Here is a 12761-nt window from a genome sequence, read left to right as displayed (position 1 = left end):
TCCTCAGCTACTTAGTGGTTCATCCCTCTCAAAAACGATTATCTCAGTATCTTAAATACCAAGCTACACTTTTAGTGAATTTTATGAGAAATTTTATTAAAGATTTTGAATAGGTCGCATAACTTGGTCGGTTGTTCAAATAATTTCACAAACATCACATTTATTTTCTCCCACCATTCAGATATAGCGTATTTGATGCAAAACTATATTGTTGAAAAACCAATTTTCTAGTCCACGAATGTCGAAGATAAAGTGCTGTCCGAGGCGAGCACCAAACGAGGTTCATCCTCTGTTTTTATTGCAGCTTTCACTGCAAGTCAACTAAGTGAAACCACAGCTCACAACTTGATGATCCAACAACAAACAACGTTGTTTAGACTCAGTGGTGCTAGGCCGAACCACAAATGAATGAATAATTGTATGTAACATTTGTGGGGATTGAAATGAAAAGAGCTGTCAATAATCATAGTATGGCCTCAATGTTCTGGTTGGTTTCTGGGTTTTGTCAAAGACCATACAATATGTTCCACAAAAATCATGACACTTCATCAGTGGATGATCCGGGAAGTGAATGTGAATGTGAAAGTGAATGAATATTATTCATTGCAAAAAAACTGAATTCATGCGCTTTCTACCTCATGGACGCATTGTATATCAATATAAACTAATTGGATACTTACTTGAATCTGCTGAATATTGAATAAACAAAGTTTACTATAAAATATTATTGAACAAACATTTCATTTATTTGAAATATTCACATTCAACAATAATAACTTTAATTGCACCTTCCAAAGTGTACATGTTATACTCAAAGATGTTTTACAAACCAAAAAGGTAGCTTTAGGATAGTATATATAGAAGTAAATGGCAGACGCACAATGAAAAATAATAAATCAATCAGTGAATCCGCTATATTGAATGGAAGTTTTATGATTTTAAAGGGTAAGCTTATTGTGAATTTTAACGGGCTTGTGAAGATTTTCAATATGAGACTAGCGATTATCAATGGGAGTCGAATCAGGAAGATAATTGCTGATCCTGTCCATGCCACTGGAAGTATAGGAAGCGTTATCAGTGAAGTACCCATTCAGTTATCTGAAACATAGGGATTTGCATTAATTTTCGTACTATTGTCCGTACTATCTGTTGAACCTAACCTAACTTAACCTTTATAGGGACCATTGATAATGTTCTAGATAACAAATCACCATCACATATTCTCATCTACAAAAATATGATCAACAACATAGTATTAGAGTGGTTATCATGCAAGAAGGTGAATCTAGATTGCTGTTTCGTCCAATGTCTTTCTTTTTGATTTTATATATTGTCAAACCCTCTCGCCTAAGTTGATATTACCAATCGTACATTTTTACGTAGTCATAGTTCATAAAATCACCCAACTTAATCTACTCCTAACTTTCTGCCAGGTGATAATTCAATGTTACACACTGAGACCTGTATTTTCTTCATGGAAGCATTTCAATGATATAAAAGCATTTAACGCTGCACCAGTAGTATATATACATGCTGATTCACGGTGGATGTCACATTAGACGTTTCTGATGAACCAGACAACGAATCACTTTTGAAATTGAATGGAGAGATATTCGGACGTTATCTACCCAACAAAAATGTTTTCGACATTGCGGTGTTGCCACTTCCATTAGAAAGTAGTAACAACTTTGATTTTTCAAATAAAACACCCTGTATATGATATCAGTTTTGGAATGTTAAGCAATTACGTGACAACTTTTCTTGATATTTCTCCATACCTATTTGTTATCGTTTTCAAAATATGAATTAATTTCAATTATTCTCTTTGGAAATCATATCCTCTGAAAATGCTGCTATCTTTCCGTCAAAGAGTACTATTGTACCGGAATTAGGAGGAAATCACAACAAATAAAAATAATAGCCAGAGAATACCAATACAATTCTTTATTTCAATCGATAATGAAACACAAAAACAGGTTAACATATGAAAAGTAATATAGTATCAAAAAATGTGTAACAGATGACGCTGAGTTGCAGGGAAGGTTATGTGGAAAAAAAACTACGTACTCGAGGAAGTTAATGGCTTCAAAATGAACTAACAACAAACGAATAAAAGGAATGAAGATACAAAATTGCTGACATATTCTTCAAACATCTTGATTGACATTCACTACTGTCAAAACTGTGTTTTGACAGTAGTGAACTGTGTGTGAAGTTCAGAACTTCAGGTTTGTAAGCTGTAGATTCGGATACCTTTCGCTAGACTTTCTACATGTTCTGCTGATGATTTTAACACATTGTAAAAAATAATGAATAGATTTATAAGAACTTCCTTCGAATAGTTTTGTTTTATGGTAAATATCATGTCACAACGTTTCTTTCAAATAGTAACCATGGCCTGCTTACAAAATACCGAATGAAAATATCACAAATAAATGCTCGTAAGTCCGAAATTCGACTAGTTAGGTATACGCAAAATGAATAGGAAGAAAGCGAATTTAACAGCTTTCTGAATTTGTAATGATACACAAGGTATTCCATTTGAAATGATCTACTTACAGTCACTTTTTCATTCGAATGGAAACACTGTATTTTTTCACCACCCTGTATCGAGGTGACGGAGATTACACTGAAGTCTGGAAAGCCTCCAAGTATGACCTAATTCGAAAATAAATTTTGATACCATAGTATTGCTCAACTTGAAAATGTTAGCATTTTTAGAAGTTATGATTTCCGAAAAAAAAATGAAATTAATTCATAGGTATAGAGAAATATCCGGAAGACTTTTCGAATAATTGTTATAGATTCCAAAAATAATATTATATACAGGGTGTACCTTTTGAAAAATCAAAGTTGTTACTACTTTCTAATGGAAGTGGCACCACCTCATTGGTTGTCGAAAACATTTTAGTCTAATTCGGTTGTTCAGTTGGACAAACTGTTGTCCATCTTCCGTGTAAGACACAAACTATTTTAACGGCATGTCTTCAGTGCCATAGAATAGATCACACATAGAAAAGATAACACATAGTCAATAATGGACAACGATGTTTCTCTAACCCCTTGAAAATATTTTTCAAAATATCAAGAGGAGCTTCCATTGTAGATGTTTTTCTGCAAAAGCAGAATTGGGCTGAGTGCAGTATCACCCGTCTCTCTGAATATCCTGAAAGTCTGTCTTTCAGAGGAAAATAACATAGGTTGATGCGGTTCTTGCTTAAAAAAACATAGGTTCATCACAAATTTTATGAAAAATATATAAGAAAAATGATTATTGCATTGGTTTATAATTGTCGAGCTCTTCACGATCATCCTCTTTTGTATAGGTGAAAAATGTATTTATCGAAATTTTGGATGGTTCCACTATACTGTCCACAATCTCAAAAGTGTATTATTCAAGCCATAAATATTCTATTGTCGAAAAGTATTTCAAACTTATGAAACTCGAATGTTTGAATTCTATGAGCAGAACTGACATTTATTGTACTTCATTATTGTCTTCATTGAATATTCCTTCATAGTGGAGGAATAGTATCGTTTTGAAATTAGGGTTGATGAAGCAACCTGTTTTGTAGCTTATCAGTAATACATGATGGATGTAGCCGTTACTACGTGGTAGGAAATCATCATGAAAAATGAGAAATAAAAATTTCTGTTTTTTACTACTTTCAGTTGCAACTAATCTTGTTACTGCAGTTTCGTTCTATAAGGACATTTCCGAACAATTACAATTGTACATTTTATTTTTAGTGTATCGACATCCTTCTGCTGTCAACCATTTCTTCGAATCATGTAGCTATTCTGAAAAGGATACTTCATCCGCTTTCCTACTGTTTTCTCAAATTTTAAATCGACCGTATATTCAATTTTTTTTCATCTAACCGAATACGGAGTTTCCCTTTGTCGGAAGGTACTTTTGAGATACCAGTAGCCTACCTTCCATTTCAAGAATGTTTGTGTTGTAATTTTGATCTCGTTGGGTAAGGCATCAGGTGAGGACTCCATTATAGAGTCTTATATTCCTTCAGACGGTCCTTGTATAAAACTTATTTACCTTATATCTCCTATCAAGCCATTTTCTGAAATGGTTCCGAACCTTATAAATGATGGTACATCCACTGGTTCTAGATAAATTGATTTGATGACCTATATCTAGCACACTAATCAGCACCCTGAAGGAACATCTTTAAAAAATTGGAGGAAAAATAAAATATCACAGGAAAAATGTGACGTGGGAATTATATCTTTGAAGTTATCATTGAAGGAGTCTTTTTTTTCCTTTGCTCATCATTGCATATCTGTTTATACCATTATCTGATTGTAGCCCACAAAACTCGAGTGGAATTTCCAAACATTGTATTCTTGGTTAGTGGATCACAGAAAAGTAAGTTTATAGCTTTCCCGGCCACCAATAGATCTATCCCTCAGAGTTTTTGAATTGAGAAGCCATTGGTGTGATGAGATTAAACCAGAATTTCCAGCAAAACTACAGAACTCATTATTTCCATAACTCAGCAAAAAAAACATTCCATGATGTATTGTGAGTTGAGTACAACAGTTCCACTCATTTCGTATATACTGGTATCAACTCAAAAAAAAGAAGAAGAAGTGCTTCTTTGAAGCATTGATTACCTACTGTTGCGATTGAACTTTCCAGTGAATTATAGTCTATTTCAAAAGAGTGTAGAGTAATAAATCATGAAGTGTCATAAAATTTGCCTGAATTTCGTTGTCGTCCATGGGCGTAGGCAAATCTTAGGATTATTAAACTTAATAATTAAAGTAAATTAAAAATTACAGACATAGATAATAATAAAAGGCCATTTTTGGGAAGTAATTTGGTCTAAAACTAAGTACCTACATGTATTTAGGTAAGTAAAATTTCTTAAAAAAAGATTAAGATTAATTTTAGTGGTTCTTGTAGACTTATTTAATATGCAATTTGGGTTCATATACTTGAGCATGATTTCTCAAAAAAGGGTTAACACTTAGTTCCGAGGTGCCATGTCATTATAATAATCCCTTTTTGACCCTGCCCACCAATCATGCAATACCTATTAAACCCAGGTAATTAAGAAAAAGGGTTTAAATATATTGTAATGGTGTCTTAAACATTCGAGTTATAATAGTAATTGTTACTACACCAATTAAACGTACAGTGATATTGTGATATAGAAATAGTGAAAAAGTTATAAAATGGGGACATTTACTCCAAAGAAAAGAAGTGTAAAAAATTCTCCGCTATCTGTTTGCGAAAAAGTTATAATTTTAAATGTATATGATTGCATAAAACACGATCACCCTAGTTTGTCTGTGCAAGAAAGTGTTGAGCGATGTGCCCGAATGACTGGAATTGGACAGTCCACGATTTTTAAATTATTGCGAGAAAGAAAGATATCAGGCCAGGTAAGTCCATGCAAGAGAAAATCAGGAAGACCAATAAAAATCTTAGATGAAGACACCAAATGTGACATTCGAAGAAAAGTTCATTCGTTTTATTTTAAAAAGGAAATACCCACTCTTGAAAAAATATTTATCGAGATAAGCCAAGATAACGATATTCCTTTGATATCCAGAAAACTTTTATGGAAAACTTTAAAAAGTATGAATTTTGCCTGGGAAAAGCACAATCGAAAGGCACTATTACTGGAAAGTGATGAAATTGTTTGCTGGAGACGAAAATATTTGAATTGTAAATATACTGTAGCGGGATAAGCAATCTGGACAGAGACCAGTGTATCAGTGACAGTGACACTTTTGCTTAGGTTAGGGTTTAGAATTAAGGGTAGTCTGAATAATTATTTTCTCGGAAGGTTCTCGAAAATTGTACCTAGTAATCTCTAGAACATTCAATTAGGGTATAAATAGAGTGTTGTTAAACGTTAAGGGAAGTTCACAGTTTTAGTATTGTTCAAGTGTCAAATTGTAATAACGTATCCAGTAAAGTTCTTGTCGTTTTTGTGAATAAATTGATTTAAAGTCCCCACAAGTGTTTCAATACGTAAAGTTCGTTCGTGTGTGTTTGTGAGTATTTCCCGATTTCGGTTCGTATATATTTTATTGTTACATTTTATATTTTTTTAATAACACTGTTCTGCTGTATTAAATTTTTATTTCCTTTAATATAATTTTTATGAATGCATATTCTTTTGGCAATTATCCCACTAGCGCGCCTCTGGCTCAGTATTTATCCGTCGATAACAATGGACAAATCCCTTAAAACAGGGTGATACCTACCTGCTCTTTATGAAACGACATAATTTTGCAATGCGGACTAGGGAAGTGACAGAATTTATTGACGGATCACCTTGTAGCGCTTTTGAATACTTAATGAGATTTTATTACTCTACACTCTTTTGAAATAGACTATAGTAGTTTTACTTCAATGGCATGAAATGGTTTGATAAAACTTACCTTTCATTTAAAAAAAAAACACTTGTTTGGATTTATTTCAAGACAGGTTTCACAGGTTTCCTAAGTAATTTCTTCAGGTATCAATTTTATTGGTCGTTGGCAAGTGTACTGCATATTTCAACTGCCAAATTTATGAATTGATATAATCCATCAAGAGTAAAGAATACAGTTTTCTCTTTTGAATGCCAGTATTTTCAAATCTAACATTTGAGAATAACTTGTATTCTTCTAAGATATTCGTGATGGTTCTACTTGATTCCTCACGTTTGGTCTTCATGATGAACGTTTTCTTGTTACTCAGCAAACCATTCAGCCAACGATCCACTTCAGTGGATCATCTTTCACAAATATGATTTCTGAAGGAAATATTTCAATAATGTCAACTTTGGATGATGCTGAGTTGGTTGGCGGAATGCGTGTCGAAAGTCAGTACTTCTGTTTTGTTGAAGGAGTATACCTATCAGGATGTTTGAAATTTTTGTTGAAGAAATTGATGAGTTCCGTTGCTGGCTGACGAATTTTTTTTAGGATAGGCCAATCTCAACCACTAACATTTTGTCATTCCTAACATTCCTGAGAGAATGTACTGCCTTTATTGAAATGAAAATCACCACCAGATAGAGGAGATAGACAAAACACACGTAAGTAATACAGACACCAAAGAAATCACAGAAACCAAAACAGAAAAAAAAGAAGAAACAGCACAAAATATAGAACAAAAACAGTAAGAAGCCAAAGGATATGCAACGAAGGAACATCAAAAAGAAGAAAGGGAAATCGAGAGTTGTGTAACAGGATATAAAACAGAAGGAAAAAAAGGGAATGAAAAAAAGAAAAAAATGTATATATCAAGAGAAAGCACAGCTTCCGCCTCAAGTTACAACAACAGTGTTGTTACACGGCAGCAATATAACAAGTAATATATTCGCTATACTCACAAATATATACCTAATTCTAATTCAGATAGAAACATATACGAAAATAACACTTTGAACAATTTCAGTCTCATACACTGTAATCTTTTGAGATGAATCCCTATATCAATGAATTTACTATCAACAAGCTGGATAATAATATATCCGAAAGCTACAAAGATAGCAATTCATTTCTAGTTGAAAATAGTTACAGGAATGCAAACAAAGATTTCAAACTATTCCATACAAATATATGCAGTGTGGCTAAGAATTTTGATGAGCTCAGAATTCCTCTGAAAAATTTCACAAATGATTTTGATATAATAGCTTTAACTGAAATCTGGAAAATTGGAAGTTTATTTCAATTGTACCTATCTGGATATGAATTAGTATATAACAACGGAGATCTAAACCAAAATGATGGTTGTTTGGTCTACATGAAATATTCCCCCGTATTCACATCAGAAATAAAACAGATAGAAACGTTGAAAACAACTATCATAAAAACGGAAATTAATGGAAAGAAGTTCGAAATCATCACAATTTATAGATAACCATCAACTTGCCCGTTTGAGTTCAATGATGCATTAAACTCCTCCCTCTACCATAAAAACCAACAACAAAAAGATTATAGGCGATATCAATATAGATATTTTGGACGAGATGGACTACGCTACGGAGTATCTAAACATCATGAGTGAAGACGGCTATATGTCAGCAATAAACGAGTACACCAGAATACAAAATAATTCTAAGACATGCATCGACCATACATTTTTGAAAACAAAACTGCGCCATGAGGCAATCCATCCAATCATCATACATAGGTACATGTATCTCTGACCATTTTCCTATCGCGATCCAATTAGAATACATAAAATACTCTCAACCTGAAAATGAAGACAGAACAGTTCAGCACAAATATTATTTTAAAAAGAAGAAGATGCTGTATGAACTAAAGAAAGAATCTTGGCAAATAGTACACACAGATAGGGATATTGAAACAGCTACAAAAAAATTCATGAATAAATTCTCAGGAATAACTGAAAAATGTACTGAGAAGAATAAGATCAATAGAAAACAGAGTAATCAAAAAGATTGGATCACTGAAGGAACAATCAAATCGATGGACACCAAAAACAAACTCCATAAGAAGGTGCTTAATGAACCCAACAAATGAAAATTGAAAAATTGAATACAAAAGATATTGAAATAGATTCAATGAAATGATGGATAGGGCTCAACTATTATTTCATAAGACTGAAATAGATAAACATAAAAACGATTAAAAAAAACTATGGAACTCTTTGAAAACTATCGGAATCAAAAAAATAAAAAACAATATCAAACAATTAAAAACAATGGATGACAATATTACTACGAATGACCAAAAAATTGCGAAACAGTTTGTCCATTATTTTACTAAAATAGACAAAAAGTTGACAAATACCAAAAATACAGGAAGACAAAATAATTTCAGAAAAAAAAAATATTGAATTCAATTTATCTGAAAGATTGCACCGAAAGCAAAGTAAGGGAGGTGATTCTAAAACTTAAAACAAAAATAAAGCCCTCGGAATAGGTAATAATAAATCCGAAACTTTGATCAAATCAGTAGAATACTTAGTGAAACCAATAACATTCATCATAAACGTATCCATTTGTGAAGGAATATTTATTTAGTTATTTATTCATTTATTTACTTATTTATTCATTCATTTATTTATTTATTTACTCATTTATTTATTTATTTATTTACTTATTTATTTATTTATTCATAAATTTAATTATTTATTTATTTATTCATTCATTCATTTATTTATTATTTATTTATTCATTTGGATGCGCCAAAACACGGCTATAAAACCTTCATATAAATCTAGAGGTGAAATAAAACAAAATAATTACAGACCAATTTCGTTTATAAGCCATGTCGAAAAAGTTTTTGAAAAAATTCAAAAAATAAGAATAGAGAAATATATAAAAAAATATCATATACCCTCGGATAATAAGTATGGATTTCGCCAAGACAACACAAGATGCAATGGTTCATTTGACAAAAAAAATTGTGTCTTCGTTGACTTGGCAAAGGTATTCGACACAGTGTGTCACCACAAATTACTAAGAGTATTAGAAAATATTGGTTTCAGAGGTGAACCATTGAAACTTCTCACTAGTTACTTATCGAACAGAAAACAGAGAGTTAAAATCAATAGTTCATTTAGTTATAGATCAAGTCATTGGAACGATATTTGGACCTATATTCTATTCAATATTTATATCAATCATCTCTACAATATTTATGTGGAAGCGAATATTATCAGCTTTGCCGACGACACCGCCCTTCTATTTCGTGGCGAGAATTGGAACAATCTGAAATTTATCGCCGAAAGGGAATTGGACATTGGTTCGACAGTAAGCTACTAACATTGAACTTTTCTAAGACCCACTTTATTGCCTCTTCAACTTATAACAACATCTTACCCACATATAGTAAAATCACAGTTAATATAAATGTCAATATTATTGACATCGAAAGAAGAGACCATATAAAATATTTAGGCCTCATTATAGATCAAAATCTTAGATGGCACAAACACGCTGAATACGTAACAAAAAAATTGAGATCATTGATAACAAAATTCAAACTGTATCAAAAATTATTCGATTCGACACAAATGAACATACTTCATGCATGCCTAGTCCAAACACATATGAACTATGGCGTACTTCTTTGGGGTGGGATAACTAATAATTATATTAAAAACCTAGAAGTGACACAAAAATGACTGAAAAAGATGATGTACAATAAAAGCTACAAATTTCCGTCAGATAAACTCTTCCAACAATCTAAGCTATTTGATATCCATTAAGTTTCCTTAATCTTGCATCTTACCATCACTAACACAAGTATGAACTGCCCCAAATAGACCATCCATACAATACTCGACTGAAAAACCAAACAAACAGAATACCAAAGGTTGGAACTACAAAAAACCAAAGATTCCTTTCTTATCTATGCCCGATAATTCACAGAAAAATCTCAAATGAAATGAAAACACTCAATAGTCGTTTCCTATTCAAAAAAAGTTGAAGGTATGGATTTTAACCCAGCCTCCGGAATTAATTCTCGAAACTAAGAGAAATTTAGAAAACAAGTTCAATACAATTTGGACCCTAACAACACATAGACACAGAAAACTTCAGAGTACATTTTAACTTGAACTGCCTTAAATATACTGCTTATTTTTGTGAACATCAAAAGACATTTATAAAAAATTCTATGAAAAAAAATAGATTAAACATCTTTGTGGGCGCCCAACTTTACCTATACTCCTATAAAAGTGAAATGTGTGAGTGCATTAATTTTGTCACGCGTTCTACTTATTCTTATCACGCTCATATTTTGTTAAACTACATTATCTATACATTTTTCGTGCTACGAAATATACAGGCGCAAACCTCAAAGAGAACATGTGTAAATTGGCGGTCAGCAATTCAATTCACCACAAGAAACATTGTTCGATATTTGAGTTATAGTTTGAAAACTGACGAACTTTCACCATCCTACAAAATCCAAGTCCAAATTCAATAATTCTTCTGAAGTGAATATCTAAGATTTTCATCAGATCATTTCCTATTGCGATATTTATGATTTATGTTACTATATAATCAATGACATGAAGTCATTTTCTGCATTTTCATCACAGTATTATTAGTAACCACTACAATTCAAATCACACAATCGGTGATAAAACATTACCTTGATGAAGACAATTTCTCTTAGCAGCGGTAGCACTTGATTCCAAAAATTTTGCCTGTGAAATGAAATATTATTTTGCACTTGGCTCAGTATTATTAGCAATAATTGGTGATAAGAAAGTTCCTTGAGTTCTCCTAATTGCAACTGATAAGTTTTCAATAATTACCATATGCCCTGTTATCCGAAAATTAGTTTTTGGTGATTTGAATACAGTTGGGGATTTTTTGAATTATAATCAACAACATTATACTCCTATGATATGCGATGTAGCAAACGAAAACAGGTTAGCTTTTTCAAAAAATACTCCTTCCTGTCAATCGAACGGTTGATTTGCGTTGCTAATTGATGTGAAACATATCAGTATCAGTTCATTTCTTTATTCTTAATTTTTCCTTCCATATCCCCACTTGATTTCACACAAAGAGGTCGGTTTTTGTTCATCGACTGCATAAATAAGAAAAATTCACTTGTCAAAATTTTGGTAAGTCTATCGACGATTAAATGACGGTATGAAAAAGTATCTGTGTGAAACAATGATTTGAAGAATCAGATGGTGAATATATTAAAATTTTTATAGTTCACATAAACACCGTGATTTAAATTTATAATCAACTCCCAAACACGACGCTTTTATGATTCAACACCAGATAGCGCTATTTCGAACCGCAATAGATCTCATCTGTGATGCCAGGCTGAACTACAAATGCGTAGTTGTAATCAACTGTGCTTGAAGAACAAACCCAAGTGAATAAGTTCCATGACATCTCCCCTTTCGACGACGCCATATATGGAATCGGTAAAGAACTCGTCGAAGATTGGCTTCGCAACTGAACGCCTTCGAGAGCCTCGTTGACATCCGAGAATTAAAATACCTGTCGATGCCATAGACGACGTCTTCGTGAGGAGAGGTTTCATTGTCCTCCATGCCCATCAAGGAGAGTTGAGTCTAGAAATGTATTTGTGGTACTGTCCTGAACCCCTGATGAGTCCTAAAAAAAGTAGAAACAATATTCTCTGGTGTAGAATCTGATTGTGTTTTGTTTGGGCTCTGGTTTCCAACTAGTTGTCTTGATGTGAAAGCTGCACTGAGAAACAGAGGACGATTCTCATCGGCGGTAGATGCTTGGTTTTGCAACTATCGCCTTGGACAGCCTGATTTATTCTCGATATCAAAACATAGATGTCGTCTTCATAGGGGAGATTTCATCTTCATGAGGGGAGATTTCATCGACCTTACTCCCTAAGACTCGACCTTTGAGTAAGAACAATGCATTTGTTTTTCAGCAATTTCTTTGATGATGCAATTCCAAAGAGGAAGGAGGAAGCAGAAAATTATGCTTTTCAAAATTGCCGAATTTGTGGTATCGTCGGGATGCTCTCAATGACCGGAGGTTTATCGGACGAAGGCTACCTTTGACTAACTGCTGGGATAAATGAATCTTTGACTAAGTGATCACTTGTCTGAAGTGAGTGACCATCGAGTTTTCGAGTTTTATGCCCTGAGAAGAAGTTAACTATGCATGATACAAAAATATCATGATGAAAAGATTATATTTTCAGGGGAGATTAATTTTCGGATGTTTCCCAAAATTTTTTTCTTTAAGACGTAGAGGAAAGAAGTCAAAATTTCTATTTTCCGAAAAAGCATCATGTCACTCTGAATCCAATAT

General features: G+C 32.9%; 1 protein-coding gene and 1 long non-coding RNA gene across 2 annotated transcripts in view; one reads left to right on the top strand and one right to left on the bottom strand.

The window, feature by feature from the left end:
* LOC111505295 (nephrin) overlaps positions 1-12761 on the top strand; it is a 1173166-nt gene that overhangs the window by 170320 nt on the left and 990085 nt on the right. The window lies entirely within an intron of this gene.
* On the bottom strand, positions 711-11254 carry LOC111513923 (uncharacterized). The gene is made up of 2 exons (XR_002723284.2): positions 11092-11254; positions 711-1098 (listed from the first exon to the last, which is right to left on the bottom strand). It is a non-coding gene; the product is annotated as an uncharacterized lncRNA (long non-coding RNA).

Source organism: Leptinotarsa decemlineata, unplaced genomic scaffold (genome assembly GCF_025532065.1).
Source record: "Leptinotarsa decemlineata unplaced genomic scaffold, Ldec_3_MD MMD2_tig00001393_RagTag_RagTag, whole genome shotgun sequence".
Taxonomy (NCBI): domain Eukaryota; kingdom Metazoa; phylum Arthropoda; class Insecta; order Coleoptera; family Chrysomelidae; genus Leptinotarsa; species Leptinotarsa decemlineata.
The sequence above is the reverse complement of the archived record's forward strand: the minus strand, read 5'-3'. Positions and strand labels throughout refer to the sequence as shown.